The sequence below is a fragment of the Limulus polyphemus genome, unplaced genomic scaffold (genome assembly GCF_000517525.1).
Source record: "Limulus polyphemus unplaced genomic scaffold, Limulus_polyphemus-2.1.2 Scaffold1743, whole genome shotgun sequence".
Lineage (NCBI taxonomy): Eukaryota > Metazoa > Arthropoda > Merostomata > Xiphosura > Limulidae > Limulus > Limulus polyphemus.
In genome coordinates this window covers 29,965-50,673 of record NW_013667353.1, presented here as the reverse complement: position 1 = coordinate 50,673, position 20,709 = coordinate 29,965, and the positions used below count along the sequence as shown (strand labels likewise).

At 33.3% G+C, this 20,709-nt stretch overlaps 1 protein-coding gene across 1 annotated transcript in view; it reads right to left on the bottom strand.

Moving 5' to 3' along the window:
* Positions 1–20,709, bottom strand: part of LOC106464789 (tyrosine-protein phosphatase 69D-like) — a gene marked incomplete at its 5' end in the record, with an annotated part of 195,354 nt that overhangs the window by 169,350 nt on the left and 5,295 nt on the right. The gene's annotated exons all lie outside the window — the stretch shown is intronic.

Sequence of the window (20,709 nt, the reverse complement as noted above, 5' to 3'; positions counted from 1 at the left end):
TTCTAAAGTAAAATGGAACAATTTTATTAAGACAACGACTGTTAGTATTATCAGTTAGTTTAACTTTTTGTTATAGTTAATAGTTTCTTATGATGAATAGTATTACGTCAGTAGTTTAATTATATTAATTTCTATTAATTAGTGCAATTGTCACATTTACCATTGTTGTTACTTTTTTGCTGAAGTCTTATCATTATAAAAAGTCTGCGATCTTTTTCGTATCTTGTTATCATTCGGCTAATTCTTAGGGTTTAAGTGTATTTATTATTTCCGACTGCCCGCTCAGTAAATTGACCATGTGTGTAGGAGATAATCAAAGTCGGATTAGTTGTGTTAGATACAGCTCGTATTAACTTTAGTTAATGATGCTTTTGTCTATTACAATTAACTTGGTTATTTTGATAGTGGCGTTACTGTTCTTACTGTTTATTACACAATACAGTTATTCATTTAACTTGTTATTTTTTTTATCTGTATAACTCTTTTTTTTTCAGTACTGTTTACTACCCGACTCTGTAGTTAAATAGTGATACGTGTTAGTAATTTATCTCAGATGTTAAACTATCCAAAGTTACATTAGAAAAATAGTTTAATAAGCTTTCATGACTCACTAGACCTTCTTAAGGAGAGTTATAGAAAGGTTTGCAGCCTGGCATGGACTGGTGGTTAGGGTGCTCGACTCACAATTTACGGGGCGCGGGTTTGAATCCCCTTCACTGAACATTTTCGTACTTTCAGCCGTGAGAGCATTATAATGTGAGGGTCAGTTCCACTATTCGTTGGTGAAAGATTAGTCCAAGAGTTGGTGCTAACTACTTGCCTTCCCTCTAGTCTTTCGCTGCTAAAGTAGGGATGGCTAGCGCTGATATCCCTCGAGTAGCTTTTTGCGAAATTCAAGAACATAAGGGTAAAGTTTTGAGAATACTGGTATCAAGCTTTTCATGGGACGAGGAATGGCAGTATTGTATATTCTACTATTTTTAAATGTTAGATTTCATACTATTTTCACTAGCAGTGTTGATTAAACTGTTTAATATATATATACTTATTATATATATAATTTATTATTATGCTTATTTTGCATTGTTATCTTAGTATGCGGATTTACAACTAGCCTAAATTTTCTAAACCGCCGAGCCAAATCTCGTATGATATTATTGGGATTACGGGCGAAAACATCGCTGATAGCGAGGGTACCAAATTAGAACTGTGGTAGAGCTTTAGATTTCAAAGCTGGCGAGATGGTTTCGAAAACTACCACAAAGTATTCCTCGTACTTAAGTCGTAGGTGCGTTATGAGAGTAATAATCCCTAATCCAGGACGATAGGTAGGTGAGTGGTTGCCTTCCCTCTGGTTAGTAGTTTAAAACTGGGGACGGTGGCAGATTGCCTAACTAGTTTTGCAATAAGTACAAACACGCACTTTAATCATTATAAGCTTTTACGTTATTACCTTGAATACACCTACTTAGAACAATATATCAATTTATCTACATTAAAATTTTATTTCGAATCTATATAGGTAGCTTGTTTTGTTCAAAAGTTACTGATAAATGAAAAAAACAACAATAAAATGTTCTTACCAATTGATATATATATATAAGACACGTCTGACTTGAGCTTGGGTTTCTATACTGATTAATGAGCTGATACTGATTAATCAGGTGCTTTACAGAATCGTGGTCAGAGTATTTTACAAAGCTGACTTGATGTAATCATTCTCAAAATGACCTACTCGTTAGAGGAAAATAACATAACTCAAAAGATAGAGAATAACAATATTGAAACAATAAACTGCTGGCTGCTGTTTGTTTGTTTTCTGAATTTCGCGCAAAGCTACACGAGGGCTATCTGCGCTAGCCGTCCCTAATTTAGCAGTGTAAGACTAGAGGGAAGGCAGCTAGTCATCACCACCTACCGGCAACTCTTGGACTACTCTTTTAACAACGAATAGTAGGATTGACCGTCACATTATAACGCCCTCACGGCTAAAAGGGCGAGCATGTTTGATGGGACGGGGATTCGAACGCGCGACCCTCAGATTGCGAGTCGAGCGCCCTAAGCACTTGGCCATGCCGGGGCTGGCTGCTGTTAAAAAGCAAATCATGCGGTTTCAGCTCTGTTTATATATTAACTACATTCACTTCAAAAATGTTCACATTCAACATTGTTTTGTTTTAATGACATAAAGCAAAGTTAAAGAAGAACACCATCTAGCGTAAATTTCCCAAGAGTAGCGTTCACATATCGAATAGGGTACTTTGAAACTATTCGTGTTTTAAACGAAAATTATTTTATTATAGAGTTTCCTATTAATTCTTAATCAACAATTTATTTTGCACTGTTTATCACAAACTTTGAACCTTTTTGTGTATTTTAAACGAAAATTAGTTTATTATAGAGTTTTATATTGATTTCTAAAGAATAATTTATTTAGCATCGCATATTATTAAACAAAACGTTTGTTACATTAATTGTATAGACAAATAAGAATAGCCCCTTATAACTAGTTTTATCAAGTGCACAGTCTTTTTTGTTTGAATTGTGGACTTTGACTTCACTTATTTCAAACTGGTACGCCCTCCGGTGGCTCAATGGGAGCTGATAACACTAAAAATATGAGGTCGATACCTGCGGTTGGCATAGTCGAGGTAACCTACGGTGTATCTTTGCGACTAAGCACAAAACACACACACAACTTGGTATGTCTTCATTCAACTCTGATACAAGTTACAACAATGAATTCTGCACAGTCGAACTCCTTGGTGAAATAGTACACCTATTTGTTTAGGCCTGACATGTCCAGGTGGTTAGGGCGCTCGACTCGCAATCTGAGAGTCGCGGGTTCGAATCCCCGTCCCATCGAACATGCTCGCCCCTTTTAGCCGTGGAGCCGTTATAATGTGACATTCAATCTCACTATTCGTTGATAAAAGAGTAGCCCAAAAGTTGGTGATGACTAGCTGCCTTCCCTCTAGTCTTAAATTGCTAAATTAGGGACGGCTAGCGCAGATAGCCCTCGTGTAGCTTTGCGCGAAATTCAAAAACAAGCAAACAAACAAACCTCTTTGATTAGCAAGACTGTACAGAGACATTAGGTATCCTCGTTAGATTAATTATATTCATGAACAAACTGATGATTGCATGTTTAAAACACGTGTTTCAGGTTTATCACGTAACTGAATTTTCACCTAATTATCTCAAATAGAAAGATCGATACGATTTCTTTCTCAGCTGATTAATTTGTTCTAATTAATGTAAAAGGTACGTATTTAGAAATACGTTTATGTATAATCATATATTAAAGAAACGTTAAAGATAATCTACGCCACCATGGTGAAGAAGGTTGATTTATAACGTTAAAGATAATCTAGGCCACCATGGTGGAGAAGGTTGATTTATAACGTTAAAGATAATCTAGGCTACCATGGTGGAGAAGGTTGATTTATAACGTTAAAGATAATCTAGGCCACCATGGTGGACAAGGTTGATTTATAACGTTAAAGATAATCTAGGCCACCATGGTGGAGAAGGTTGATTTATAACGTTAAATATAATCTAGGCCACCATGGTGGACAAGGTTGATTTATAACGTTTAAGATAATCCAGGCTACCATGGTAGAGAAGGCTGATTTATAACGTTAAATATAATCTAGGCCACCATGGTGGAGAAGGTTGATTTATAACGTTAAAGATAATCTAGGCCACCATGGTGGACAAGGTTGATTTATAACGTTAAAAATAATCTAGGCCACCATGGTGGACAAGGTTGATTTATAACGTTTAAGATAATCCAGGCTACCATGGTAGAGAAGGCTGATTTATAACGTTAAATATAATCTAGGCCACCATGGTGGAGAAGGTTGATTTATAACGTTAAAGATAATCTAGGCCACCGTGGTGGAGAAGGTTGATTTATAATGTTAAAGATAATCTAGGCCACCATGGTGGAGAAGGTTGATTTATAATGTTAAAGATAATCTAGGCCACCATGGTGGACAAGGTTGATTTATAACGTTTAAGATAATCCAGGCTACCATGGTAGAGAAGGCTGATTTATAACGTTAAATATAATCTAGGCCACCATAGTGGAGAAGGTTGATTTATAACGTTAAAGATAATCTAGGCCACCATGGTGGAGAAGGTTGATTTATAACGTTAAAGATAATCTAGGCCACCATGGTGGACAAGGTTGATTTATAACGTTTAAGATAATCCAGGCTACCATGGTAGAGAAGGCTGATTTATAACGTTAAATATAATCTAGGCCACCGTGGTGGAGAACGTTGATTTATAATGTTAAAGATAATCTAGGCCACCATGATGGAGAAGGTTGAGACCGTGGATTTTCTATCCTTTTGATACATACTCTTATCACTTTACGCTTTTCCAGGTTTTTTTACAACCAAAACCCAGATGTTGTTGTTGCTGCAGTCTAGTCAAAATATTGAGTTAGAAAGTTTAAAATCTGTGAAGGGGGAACAAATAGGTCAAAAGATTTCGGTTGGAACTTTGGAGATAAGATATGTAAACAGATATTTGATCTTTTATTAATTTTGATATGACATGTTAATGCCTAATATATTAAAAGAATTGCAATATATTTTATGTGAAAATTTATGTGACCACATTGATGGGATCATGGTATCATTATTAGCTCTATGGTGATTTATATTTTGAGCTATCATGAAAACAATGGATAACAAAATATGTATGCGGTATTTTTAAACTATGTAGTTATTTTCCAGTTACAAAAACATAATGGTTAGTTTTCACACTTCCAGTGCCTTAACCTACAGTGGAGAATAAAACTGGTTAGAGATTAGGTTGTTAAAGACATGTTTACGTATAATCAACCAGTTAGTTTTTAAATTTCTAATATTGTATTAGAAATTGTATTGTATATTATTGTATGCTCAGTATTATAATTTAATACTGAATACTTTTAATCTGGTTAGAATTTATGATTAAAGAAACTTATAGAATGATAAGTCAATATGCTTTGTTGCGTGAAGAATAATTTAAAAATGAATGGACTTTTTCTATATTTACTAATAACATAGGCAATCACTAAATATTTAAATAGTGCTGCCATCCCTCAGCTCTCGCAGTTCAGTTCTTTAGGAACTTGCATGTTTAGTAGCACCAAACACAAGAAAAAATTATATTTATTTCAAGGAAATGTTAACAATCCTCTTCAGTAACGTATATTTAACGTAGATATAATTTATACTTATTTATTGGATTTTTGTTCTACATATTCGCCATGAAGACACTGTTCCTAAGGGTAAGCAAACATACGCTACCTTTCTTCGTCCTTACCGTATACAAGACTGTGTAGGAGCCACCAGTAGGTAACTAATACACTAAAATATAAGAACACACATATCAAACGTGGATAATATACCTATTTTGGCGTTTGACTGAGGTTGATGCCTTGTAGAGCCTAGCAACTTGAGTATGCTGCTTAGAGTGCAGAAAGAAACGATCCTTAAGATTCATGTTGTCTCTAATTGTAGAGCTAACTAAAACCTCCATTCAACTAAGTAAATTCTCAGATAATTTTTCTTCAGCGTATTTATTACGGATTTTAGTTAAATTTTGGCCACATCACTACAAAGCTATTTAGCTTCATCTTAATCTTCGCAAGTTCAATAGGACATTTCAAAAGCTTTTTTAGCTAATTTTCTTTCTCAATCAAGTTTGACTTTTTCTACAATTCGATCAAAGCTACACTTAAACTTGTGGACCAGTTAGTCAACAGCGCGCACCGCCAAATATTGTGCAGCTGTAACTGACTAGTGGGATTTCACCATCACTCTTACAATACATCCAAGGCTCTAAAGTGCGGAGTGCATTTTTGTGGAAACAGGACTCGAGCCATGGACCCTTGTATTACCAGTTTGTCACTCTAGCCTCTTGGCCTCAGTAAGCATAAGCACCATTGTTTACAAAATTGTAGAAATTTTACAGTTCACTCACTGTAAACTTTTTTTGCACCATAAGAATTATTTGTGGACTTTATAGCAAGCAAAACGTTACTAATGTCTAATCTAGAGCTTTCATCATCTATAAGATATGTTTGGCAAATACATTTATTGATAATGTACTATATGTGAAAATGGAACGAGTTCAATATAGCTATATATTGATTTTTCAGTTCTCAACGTTTCCTCGTGATCTTCTCGAGATATTAAAAATTCAAGTTTCAGCATGATAAAATATAATCTTTATTTTTGTTCACTTTTACACTAAGCTAAAATTACTCAGCTATCATATTTTGTATTGTAATTATTTATGATAATTGTTTAGGTTTTTATACTCACAGACTGTATTTTTCTTGTGAAAATGTACATTGTCGATAATTTTCACATTTTTGAAGCTCCTTAATAGTTAGCTCTAACATACAAAAATGAAAATACATGCATGACTATAAAATATTATGTATTTCAATAAAAACTAAATAACTGGAATTTTAATTTGACTTGCAGCATGGAAAGCATAAACTTCTCAAAGCAAAAAAAAAGTTTGTTCTAATAGACTTTCCAAAAGAAAAAAAATACATCACGATATCAAAAAGACATTAGACGTTTTCTTATCATGTCATCCCGCTGGTCGATCATTTTCTGGAATCGTTAAGGTGGCAAGGTCATCGAGTAAGGCAGAATTACTGACAGGAACACCCACATGTAACAAATGTATTGGCTGTCGCACACAGGACACCTTTATTGATCGGATAAGCGCTTGAGAAAACTCGAAGCTTTCTCGATTATATACAAAAGTAGAGGATTTTTGTTCACGGTTATTCTATATCAATGGCAGGTCAGATTATTACTGAAATACATGGGGAGTGGGAAAGACTCCTAAAGAAAGCAGTTAATGTACTAACATCATTATGGTGCATGGTCATAACGTTTCCTCGCAAAAATACATTTAGTCTTGGAACTCTTATAACCCTTATCAAAAGGGTTTTGAAAAGACACAATATTCGCTGGTATTCGAAGAAAGAGCATATCTCAAAATTGCCACCCCATTTAGTGGAGGACAAAATTACCTGTTAACGCATAGTTAAAATATCATAGCATATTCATATCATCGTCACCCCATCTAGTGGAGAGTAAAACTCCCTCTTAACACACTGTTAAAAGATCAGAAATTATTCACACCATCATCACCACATTTAGTGGATGATAAACTTCCTTCTTAGCTCATTGTTAAAAGCGTTAAAGTTAAAGACACGAAAATATTTTTACCTTTCTCCACTCTAGAATTTTTTAACCACTACTTTTCTGCCCATTTGTATATAATTCTTTAGCTTCGAATAGCATCCTAATTTTATAACATTTTGTGTGTGCCATGTTCGTTTACGCAGGAAACGCGTTAGTTGTGTTAGTTTACAGGGCAACACATGTGTTGGTTTTTATAGCACTATGCACAAATTTAATATGTTTGTGTCAAATTAGCTTTATAGCATACCATTTATATATATACGGCATGCTACTTTCTATAGGACCACATATAATACATGTTATGTAGTACTACAAATATGTCACGTCAGACTGCACTATATATATATAGGCATGTGACTTTCTACTTTATATATACAGGGTGATAAAGAAAACTAAATATTTAAAATAACAATATCTTAAATCTATTTGTCTAAGGGGAACTAAATTTCACCAGAGGAACATTGGGAATCACAAGTTTTATTCAGGAGAGTTTAGACATTATTTATATGGTAAAGAAACTAATCACATTGCTTACTGATATTAGTAAAATAGGAAATATAATTAACAGGAAACCACGTACAACAGGCATAAAACATGAACGTATTTTATAGTATATGATTAATTGTTACTGTTGTAATGTTAGGAGTGTCAGAAAAAAAATTGATGAGTTCAAAGCAGTTGCGGAAACAGAGTATTTTGATATTATGGGTATCACTGAGACTTGGTTGGATTTGAACAATTTTGATGAGAGAAATTTTTTGAAATACCAGGCTTCATATTATTTACTAGAAATATAGTATTGAAAAAAAAGAGGGAGGAGTAGCTTTATATGTGAGGAGTGAATTGCGTCCTATTGAGCTGGAGCATATTAAAGAAAATAGCACTGAGGTTGAGTCAGTTTGAGTTAGTGCTAGTGGATATAAAGGGAAAAGTCTTGCTATTGGGATTTGTTATAGACCACCAGGTCAGAATGTGGAAGTTACTGAGATACTGTATAATGAGATAAAAAAGGTAGCTGAAAAAGATGTTGTTATTATGGGGGATTTTAACTTGAGGGGTATTGATTAGGAAAATTTCGAGTTTTAAAGGAACTTAAATATTTTATTCGTGAACCTCTAGGTAATATTTTTGTAGGTCATTGAGTAGTGGAAGAGTATTAGAAGATTGGAAATTGGCTAACGTTAGTCCAATGCTTAAATGAGGTGATAAACATTGTCCAGGCAATTATAGGCCAGTTAGTCTTACATCCTTAGTTGGGAAGGTTTTGGAGAGTGTGATTAAATATGTATTGCAGAGTCACTTAAAGCAGTTTGATATAGTGTCAAAGAGCCAGCATGGTTTTACTAAGGGAAAGTCTCGTTTAAAAAATCTTCTGAAATATTTTGAGGATGTTACTGCAAAACATGATGAAGGAAATACTGTGGATTTGGTTTACCTTGATTTTCAGGAAGGTGCCTTACAAAATACTTATTACAAAAATTAAATCTGTGGCTGTGGGGGAAATGTTATTAAATTGGATAGAAAATTGGCTGGAGAGGAGAAAGCAGAGAGTAGTAATAAATAGAGTTAGATCTGACTGGATCACAGTTACAAGCGGTGTGTCTCAGGGCTCTGTGCTGGGTCCTCTGCTGTTTGTAATTTATATTAATGATATTGATTCTGGAATGACTAACAAAATTTTGAAGTTTGTAGATAACATTAAGATTTTTAAGGTGGCTAACTGTATCAAAGATGCTATAAACTTACAGGGAGATTTATATAATGATAAGTTGGGCCAATACGTGGCAGAGGATGTTTAACTATCCAAAATGTAAAGTGATGCATGTAGGTTTTCACAATTCAAATTATTGTTAAAGTTTAAATGGGAACACATTAAACAGTGTGGCTGAAGAAAAAGATCCCTGTGTTGTGATCGAAAAATCACTTAAGTTATTTAAATAGTGTATTGCAGCTAGCAATAGGAATAATAAGATTTTGGATAGCATCTGTAAAAACATTGAATACAAGATAAGGAATATTATTGTTTTACTGTATAGATCACTTGTAAGGCCTAATTTAGAGTACTGTGTACAGTTTTGGGCTCTCTTCCTCTTTGAAGTGTTGGAGAATGTTCAGAGAAGAGTCACTAGGATGATACTTAGGTTGGTGGGATTGTCCTATGATGAGGGACTAAGAGCTCTAATCTTGTTTTCTCTGGAGAGGAGAAGGGTTAGAGGGGATTTGATTGAGGTGTTTAAGATTATTAAGGGTATTGATAATATAGATTCATAAAACGTTTTTGTGTTCAGCAGTGAAAACAATAGGATAATGGGTCACAAATTCCAATTTTGGCAGCGTAGGAGTCGTCAGCAGGTTACACAGTATTACTTTTCAAACAGGGTGGTTAGCTTTAGGAATGAGCTGCCTTCAAGGGTGGTGGAGGCAAAAAATTTAACAGAGTCCGAGAAAAGTTTGGATGAATACATGAGTAGTAAGGGGTGGTTATAGTTGGGAGCTGGAAGGGACATCTTTGACGGGCTAATAAACTCCCCCTTGTCCCTTTAAAATGTTTATGAATTTATGACATGGTATTACTTTACAAAGTAAACAGCAAAACTCGCATGTTCAATTATATTTATTGTTAGGAGTGAACTATAGGAGTTAAAATGTGCAATGAGTTTTTTAACTTAAAGAAAATAAAATCTTCAAAATCAACGCATGAACATGGCTTTAACATTTCAGCTTCATTTCATAAAGACTTTAGGACTAGAAAAAAGAAAGATAGTGGGCGTATTTTAGCTATGACGTAGCCAAATTAAAATTAATTCTTATCTCTGTCCCACACATAACTTCTCAGCTTCTACTTTGTTTGAAACGATAAAAAAAATCTAATTTGCTATAGAGAACTTAGTGAGCATACGATGTAAATATTACGATAGCCCCTTTTTACTCAGGGATGGATAATTCATTGATTTTGTTTGTGTGATAAAAATTCAAAAGGCGAATTACCAGCTCCAGGTAAGATATCTGTGCTGCGTTTTACATTTCGCCCTGTCTTTGTTGATGAAAAGGAAGTAAGCTGGGTAAACATTGCGGAGAAACCGTAAGACGAGATTGTTATAGACGCCAGCATGTCTTCCCTGAATCAGTATTAAGTTACACCTTACACTCGTGTTTTAGGTATAATGTTGATTAGAAATGAATTTTCATTTATGCTGATTTAAATTGAATGGTACGAAAGTACTTACAATACACGCAGAATAAGTGAACAGAATAAACGAACTAACCAAACACTTGACTTACAAAACCATACGTTGAATGATGTCTGAATAAATACGTGATCACTTCAACCGCTAATTTCAGCCTCAAACGTAAGATTCTTAGAAAAAATTCTAGCTGGTTTAAAGATTGAAATGTTGTTATTTCACATGAAACACATTACATTATCTCATCCTAAACAGGTTATCTTCAAATTAAACTTCAAATTCGAATTCTGTATATTTTCCGAGTTTCTTTACCATTCGACTTCCAGTTTGTTACAGAAACATTGGTTTCCAACAATGAACTTTCTTACAGAACCGTCACATCATTTTTGAATGGAACTTATACATCTAGTTTACAATTTTCTTTAGAAACGAGTATCTTAATTTTTATGAGGTGCTATTATCTTACAGGAATACCGCTCTTGTACAAACGTTAATTTTTTTTTAGAGGAGCTTATATGAGACACTGTGGTCTTTTACAAGGAACTATTACTGAACTTCTGATATCCTTAAAATAAATGTCATCAACGTTTCCTGGAAGGCTTACAATCCAAAGAAAGCCCTTCTTTTATAGAAGTGCCACAAATAATTTTCATGAGAACTTATATATACATATATCCAAAGATGTCTTTCTTCTGTAAAGGTATCATAATTACGTTTTCATGAAAACTAATATTCCACAGTGCTTTTTTTGCTGCGTTATGTTGCAAACTTCTTTCAGGGAATAAAATACTATCAAGAGGCCCTTCCCCCAAAAAACTGTCAAAGCGATTTTCAGGAAATGTTTTTATTCTATAATATTATCATCAATATATGTTTGAAATGTTTTTATTCTATAACTTCTGTTCAAAGCAAGATGCAAGCCACCTAAATATTAATCCAGTAATTAATATATCTAATTGAATATACCGATCTAGCTAGTAGTAGTTGTAGTATGTAATGTCACAAAACAAAAACTTGTAATGATTAGAATATTAAAGATATATTCGACCGTAATCCCTATAATATCTTACGAGGTTCGACCATTTTAGACGATTTAGGCTATTCCTAAATCCATATGTTCTAACTAGACTAAACTAAAAGTGCAAAAATAGTCTTCTTAATATGAAATATAAAGATATATGTAATGCATATATTAAACATTTTAACCAGTATCGTTAATGAGGCTTATATTAAAGAAATAATATAATATAAAATCCATGAAACTAGCTGTTTGATTCATGAACTATCACCGATTCCCTGACCTTGAAAAGCATAACACCAGTATACGTAAAACATTATAAAATCCTTCTTAAGAACAACTAATAACTAATGAAAGATCATTAAACTGGTCCAATGTTGTATCTTTAGAGTAATTTAACATTTGAGATATATTACTGGGTCACATGTTACTGTTTAAGTATAGAGTCGCTACAACAGATAATCATATACAGGAAAACTTAGATCTTTAATTGAAACCTTCCCATATAAAATTGTCACAACTGCTTTGGGGGGGAGGGGGCTTATATTCTCAAGAACGTTCCTTCTTCTAAGGAAATATTACAAAACCTATATACGCAACGGTTATTTACAACACTGTTAGAAATACTTTCCCGGGAAACCCATTTTCTAAAGGTTGCCCATCCTCTATCGAGCTCTCACAACTGATTTTCAAGAGAGCTTACCCCCCCCCCCAGTATCTATTCTCCAGAAGTTAATGGTCTGTTCTTTACATTACCACATGACAAGATATTCTAGCATTCTGAGTTGGAATTCTTTCCATGGGTGGGGGAATGAAGCGGAATAACCTAGAAATAAACGCAAAATCACATTCATTTAGTCAGTGCTGGTGTTGTAGGTTTAGACAGTGGTTGGCCATACTACTGGTGTTGTAAGTTTAGACAGTGGTTGGTGATACTACTGGTGTTGTAAGTTTAGACAGTGGTTGGTGATACTACTGGTATTGTAGGTTTAGACAGTGGCTGGTTATACTACTTGCTGTTGTAGGTTTAGACAGTGGTTGGTGATACTACTGGTGTAGTAGGTTTTAGCGTTATAGTGTTATATTATTTCATGACCAGGTGGTTAGGGCTCTCGACTCGCAATCTGTGGGTTGCGGGTTCAAATCCCCGTTCTACCAAACATGCTCCCCCTTGTATGAAATAGTAGCTAAGTAGGGTATGACACTTTTCTTTGGAACACTTAACGTAACAACAGGTGGGATATTTAGTTTTTCAATGGATTATTATGTTTAGGAATGACGATGGAAAACTATTTATTCTAAGCATTTGTTTAATGTTCCCAACTTCTGATTCAAAAGGGTTTTGATTTACTGACATTTTAAACGCTCTGTATAGCAGAGTTATAGCCAGATTTTGTTTAAAGACTGAAGAAGCGAAATTTCCAAACTATGAATAAAGTACAGTGAAAGTGGGTTTATATATATATATATATATACGTATATACTAGGTGCATTCCCGCAGAGTCCTCGAAAGTATTCTGTTTCGAGAGTAAATAAAACCAAAATTAAGAGTAACAAATATCTTTATTTCTTGGTTTTGAAATTCATGTGATATGCTGTGTTGTAGTCTATAGAGAGCATAATTCGTCTCGTGATTCATGGCATGCGCACGTTTTACTGACGTCACGACAGTATACATTGCAACGTTAAACGTCCCTTTTTTAACTTTAAATAGCATTTATTAAGTTTGGTATACCTGTATGCTGTGAGTTACTTGAAATTTCTATAAATTTATCCATATTACTAAAAATCGCTTCCACTTTGTTGGTGTAATCCACTTTATTTAAAATTACTACTCCATTACATTTATCCGGTTAATGATTATAATGTCCTCACATTTTTGTTTTAATTTTTAAAGCCTGGGTTTCTTCTTTGCTTAAATTACTGTTTTTTTTTTCTAGGTCTAAAATTTTGTACCATTCTGAGGACATAACTAGTGACTTGAGTTTTAACCTATTCAAAAGTTGTATACTCATTTTTCCAAATTTGACACATAGATAATTGTTGTAAGATTAGAAAATGATACATTTCAGTAACTTTATTAGGGAAAACAGAAAGTTGTAACCCTCTGGCCAAGACCCTTTTCTCATCATCAGAGGAATTATGAATAACGTCAGCTTGGTGTTCCAAGAACGTATACTCACGTCTATGCCTTTTAAGCAATCGAATTTTCGTAACTGTTTAACTCTAATTTCGGTTAAAACTTTATTATTATTATTACAGTGAATAATTTTAACTTTTAAATATCCAAGATCTAAAGGGCTGCCCCAGTTTTCAGTTGCGATAGAACTTCTTAAAACTGTTTGTTTTGCAAGTTCAAATATTTATTTTGAGTTTTCATTGTTCATATTCTTTAGAAAAACACTATTCTTTACTGCTGACAACCTTAAACTGGAAGACTTTGGGATAATATGTTCATTATTGCAAGAAAGGCGTCATAACAGAAGAAATATACCAAAAAATCAGAACAACAGGATCACAATGTGGGTTTTTTGTATGGACTCCCTAATTTTCACTTTACAAACAGGGCTGTACATTAAATCTTTTTTCTTTCTAGTGAAGGCACTATAATTAACCATTAACAAAATTTCTAACTCTGTTTCTGAAAGAGTTTGTACAATATGAATATTCTGTTAAGGATACTTTTGAGCTTTCCAATAGTTTAAAACAGACACAGTTCAATGATGAAATTCATTGTACTAGTTATGGTATCCAGTCATTGTTTACAAATATACTTTTAAACGCAAACATTGATTTTGTTTTAGTCTTGTGTTTAATGAGAATGAAATTGAACAGGGTATAATAAAACATTTATGTTATGGAACGAAATAATCTTATTAACTGTAAAATTATGATCAAATCGATGAGTAGCTATGGAATCCAGCCCTGCTTCTGACCTTGATAACATGACATTTTTCTGTGTTGTTATGAAAAAGTTTTGTTACACTCCCGTCCTGAACGTTTTAAGCCTATGTATTACATAGGTGTTTTAGCAATGTTGAGTCGTTTAAAGGATTTCTCCCGTTTTTAGGTGGTAAAAATCTCAGTATAAAGTTTCTTATATATATTCATATTTTAACGAGGGTATATTTATCAGTAAAGTGTAACTTACATCTACATTTACTTTATTCACATTTTGAAAATATCACCCCTTCAATATTTAAAAAAAAAATTGGTTAAAACTCTTTATTCAGAGCGCTTATAATATGAGAAACTCAAAACGTTTTAAAGCAGAAGTTGATTGTTTGTTTGTAGGTAAGTACAAAGCTATCTATTCTGTGCTATCCACGAGTATCGAACCTCGGTTTCTAGTATTATAAGTTTGCTGTAATTGATAACATTAAACAAATGCTTGGAAAAAAGGAATCTTTTGTTGTTCCACAATAGAATAAATTCACACAAAAATGAAAAACTAAATACCCCATCTGTTGTTACGTTAGATGTTTCAAAGAAAACCGTTACATTAGCCATACATTGCTTAGCCACTAATTCATATATAATTAAGAAGAAAATTATCTAACAGTTACATCCACAAGTTCAGTTACGATGTGTCTAAAACAGAGTTTAGGTTAAAAGATCTCTTCAACTTTAAAGACATACTGCATTTGTTGAAAACTTCTTTAACGTATATGAATTCACATGCCAGAGGTGCAACCAGGAATGTGTTGGATCAACCACTAGAAGACTTTGCAGTCAAATTAAATATGGCTGTAATACTAAAACCTACAACATCAGTAGTTTACCAACCACTGTCTAAACGAATGCTTTGTGCCTACCTCCAGTTTCTTCCACGTCATTCTCCATCCCCGGGAAGAATTTCACCTTATGATGCGAGAATCTCTTGTTATTAAGCTAAGAAAACCAGCTTATAACCATAAGATTAGCGCTGTACCACTACATCTTCAATTGTGAAAATGTAAATAAAGAACATAACATTAACTCTATAAAACTGAATGATTTTCAGAGAGACTTATACCCCGAAAACCATCTTTCTTCTGCAGAGCTTTCACAACATATTTTCTCAGGAAAGCATATATCTCCAAGGTTGATTCATAGAAATACAAGCATGCTTTTCAAGGGACTTTATATATCCGTGGATGTCCTTCCTTTACAGAATATCGTGAATGTTTTCGATGGGATTTTATTTGGACAAAGGTGCTTTACATCTGAAGAAATTTTATAGTTACTTATGAAAAATCATAATGACTCCATTTTGTTGCATAAAATTATGAAGTAACTATATTACACATAAAAATCGAATATATATATTTTAAGTGGACATATAAAGAAAGCTAATCAACTAATATCAGGATTTCTCTGTAGCACATATATTAAATGATCTAGTGTTTGTTTTTTTTGCTAAGCACAAAGCAACACATTGGGCTACCTATGTTGCACCCATCACCGGTATCGAAACCCGGGTTGTATCATTATTAGTCTTCAGACTTACCTCTGAGCAACTGGGTGATATGATCTAGTGATCGGTTGTTGTTCAGCACAAAGCTACGCAATGGACTATCTGTGCTGTGCCCACCACGGATATTAAAACCCAGTTTTTAGCATTATAAAACTTCCGACTTACCACCGAGCCAATGTGGGGCATATGATTTAGTGATTTCTACATTAATGTATTTGTCTTTATGTCAGATATTTAGTAATTAAAAAAGTTGCTGATAAATGTCAAGCAATATAACTCGCTTAGTTTACCTACTATATTTTAAAAGATCATTGTTCAGTTTTAATACTAATTGTCTACTATTGCTATTGGCTCGACTCTTTCTTTATAATGCCTTAATATAAAATAAGCATTTTCATATTATTTGGAATCTCTTAATAATGAACCTCACGAATTACAAAATAAATAAGAGATAATATTTATGAAAGGAATTTGGGTTGTACAAAGTATTACTGCTTGTTAGACAGCTTGGGACAACTTGATACAAAATCCAGAAAAAGATTTCAAGGCTAGAGAACAAGTGAATGGACAAGCCGAAGAAAAAAATGAGCTGAAAAATAGAGTAATTTAAATTATCTACTTATTTCTATTACGAGAAAAATATTTTTACATGGCTGAATAAAATGTGTATCTCTATCACAACCCATTTTATGCGAAGACATTATTTTTTCGAAACGAATAAACACATAATTGCAAAATGTGTAACTTCGTTAGGTTAATTTCTTGATTTCTTATTGAAGAATGGAAAAAAATGCGTGATATTACCCCACTAATTTAAACGTTAATGAAATTTGATGTTCTTACCACTTTGGTGAAATCTGAATCATCATTTACATGCAATGAACCACGATTTAATGGTAGTTGTTGTTATATTAATCACTTACGGTTATGAATGATAATTTTCTTATAAGGCATGATTACAGTGAAACACTGACTACGACAGTTTCATATGTAGAGCTAATAAAAGAAAAGAAGGAGATTTAGTTTCCTATAAGTTAATGATAAAATTACGCTAATGTTCTATATAGATTTAACTACAGGTGATAAAATGGATGATTCAAGTACACTGAAGAAAATATATAACGAACAAGAACAAGAAACTATTTGGTTAAACAAAAAACAGTAAAATACAACATTAGTTATATGTGACCTATTGAAATATTACATTAAAAACCAAGATTAACTGAAGGAGACTACTAAGCTAATCCAAGAACATTGAAAAACAAAACAAAAGGTTGGCTAGAAAAAAGTGATTCACTAGTCGCAGTGCACTAAAGAACAAGATTGGCTGAAGAAAAGTGATTGAATAGGTTTTTCAAGTGAAGTGAAAAACAGTGTTGGGTACAGAAACAATTTGGATAATTTAAGTACACCGAAGGTTAAATTGTGCCTTTTTAGCATATTCAAATCACACATTAGCTACTTAGCCCGTATATAGGAAACGGATATTGTGACCTGTTAAGGAGGTGATTAAATAGAAAACTGAATTTTCAAATATCCGACAATAATTGTTCATAACAATCTATTTCACAACAACAACAAAACAAGAATGTTGTGACAGTTCTGAAATCGTTGCAGGCCCGGCATGGCCAGGTGGTTAAGGTGCTCGACTCGCAATCTGAGGGTCGCGGGTTCGAATCCCCGTTAAACCAAACATGCTCGCCCTTTCAGCCGTGTGGGCGTTATAATGTGACGTTGGTGGTGGGTGGTGATGATTAGCTGCCTTCACTCTAGTCTTACACTGCCAAATTATGGACGGCTAGCGCAGATAGCCCTCGTGTAGCTTTGCGCGAAATTCAAACAAAAACAAATCGTTGCAGGTCTCATTATTTCTTTATGGTAAGGATTAATGTTTTTAAATCAGCTAAAGACACATTCTTCTATATGATAATTGAAATGTGAATTTCACAATGTATCCTAGAACTTTAAACATGTTTTTTTTTAAATGAAAGGACAATTATTATTATTTAATAAGAACGAAGTTTTTACTCTGGGGGTTGGATCTCCACGGAACTGCAGTAATCCAACAAAGATTAATTCTTGTTAGCGCTACATAAAGATATCAAGAAAGCCATAATCCTGTGACAAGATCTCTTGTTGTCTAACGATAGTTAATGGTTCTATTTAATACATTTTACCTAATTAAGTCAAGTGTGTTATCCACGTATTGCCCTGAGTGCTTATCAGAAATGTTTCAACATCTCACTGTTCTATTTTTTAAAGTAGAAACCACGGTACTATAAATAAAGCGCTGTGAACGTTAATATTCTTCTTCTGTATACATTATGTGGGTTTATTCTTCTATTTTATATTTATGTTGTCCATCGGGAATAGTATGAATTAATCTGCCGTAACTTTCAGTTTGACGTTTTTATAAAATACAAAACTTAACAACTAATAAGGCTTTTTAAGACCTGAAAGGCAGATATCTTTATACTTACGGCTGACGTTTAGCTAAATGAAGGAATATTTATTAGTTACCAAGCGAATGCTATTGCTCCAATAATTTTAATGTTTTTCAACTTTTCCCATAAAGAAGATAAAAAAGTAATTTGTAAACATCCAATTTAAAGCATGTCTCATAAAAACATTCATTAAGACATTTTTTGGTTTTACATATTATTAAAATTGATAAATAAATGTGGTAAAATTAGCATAAAGTGTAATGACCCATATGCCAACTTATCTTTGGACGAAAACGTACCGTGTGTTTTCATATCCGTTCTATCTATCTGTGTATCTATCCGTCTGTCTGTCTATATGATGGAAAATTATTCAAAGGAGGTTGCTGATTTTCAGTATTCTTTTTGGAATTTACAATTTTCAACATTCTATTTTTTACCTAGTCCAAGAATGTTTGTTCAACATTCAAAGATTACCGAAAACAGTCGAAGTAATTACTTGCTCAGTAATGATATACAGCAAATATAATGTTATAGATGCAACTGAAGTATATTTTGTAATTTATAGTTTAATTCAAACGCACCGTTAACCCATCATCTTATCTTGTGTATATATATATATATATATTTATAACTTAACCAAAATGATTAACTTTGGATGATAATAAAAAAGAATGTTTCGCAGTAACAAACTTGTTGCATGTACTAATTCAATCTGACCATCCCACATGACATTAAGATTTATAAAAATTCTACGTATTTACATATCAACCACGCATTCAATTAATTACATAATTCAGTAGTACAGAACTGTGATGATATACACAATATACTTTTCTCTCTATTTGAAGACATCAACTGAGTTTGATTAAATTTGTGACTGGTTTTATTTGCGTCAACAATTAATTTTCCGTTTATGATGTAATACATTTAAATCATTATATTCCCATAGTTTACATCAATCATAAAAACAACAACAAATCTTTAGAATCTAATATCATGATAACATTAACTATAATTTTTCTTCAGACTTTGTCAAGATGCAGATTATAACACTAAATATTCTGTACTTCGTATATAACTTTTACTTATTTAGAGAGTGTGTGTGTATATATGTTTCCTTATAGTAAGGCCACATTCTAGTGTTGTAAATCCTAAGACTTACCGCTATCCCACCAGGGGACTTTATTTAGAAGTAAGATATATTTAGTCACTTATGAATATATCAAAAAGGGAAACATCTGCGCTTGAAGATGCTTAGAATAATCAAAATATTTAGCTTATTAACTTAATTTTGAAATAACAAGTTGCAGGAAACTTTTAAATATTGGGTAAATACAATTGAAACATTGTTATCTACTTTCGTTGTAATAAACTTATAAGTTTACAAGAGCAACTAATTTGTAGCAAGGTAAATATATTTCGTTCAATGATACAAAGCAACCTAAAATGAAATAGTATTTTGTTCCATAAAAAATACTAATGTGTTAAAATTGTATTAAATCCCGAAACACATTTAAACCGAGTATAACTGCCACAAGTCTCAACTGTTTCAACCAATGGTTGTTTTTCGCGTAGCTTATGTTCTATGGGAAAAGTCATAATAATCAGGCCTTGTCGCTAAGACTATACAGCCATTCATACTTTCTATATTCTTAAGCTCGTTAAGGTACTAACAGTAGTCTACTACGAGATATTAATTACTAATGTTGGGGGAAGATAAAAACTGACGGAATTTCCTACAGACATTGAATGACAATGCTGAATGAAGCCTGATCCTTTTTTTTCAAAGATTATTCTCACAAGAAGGAGTCTATTGGTAAAGTTAACAAAAAACCTTGGCTACTTGCCTAAACCATACAACTGACGTCTATTATAACATTCGAAGAAATGATAGATTTTAGATTATTCCTAATTAGGTGTCTAACGATGAAATTTTAGATATTTTTTTGCAGTGAATTGATCCAAAACTATTGTCATCTCATTCGCAAGGATGTATATATGAACACCATATTGTGCCGACTGTGTTTCTTAATGGACTAAAGTGTTTATTGTACATTAACGATATGTATTTCACTTGTGGTGTGTAATATCGCTTTATTCATACATCCAACTATCTAGAGCCTGTGTTTAGTTTGAATCAAATCCATCGATACTTACTCTCATATATCATGGCCAGGTGGTTAAGGCACTCGACTCACAATCTGCGTCGATACTTACTCTCATATATCATGGCCAGGTGGTTAAGGCACTCGACTCACAATCTGCGTCGATACTTACTCTCATATATCATGGCCAGGTGGTTAAGGCACTCGACTCACAAGTCTGCGTCGATACTTACTCTCATATATCATGGCCAGGTGGTTAAGGCACTCGACTC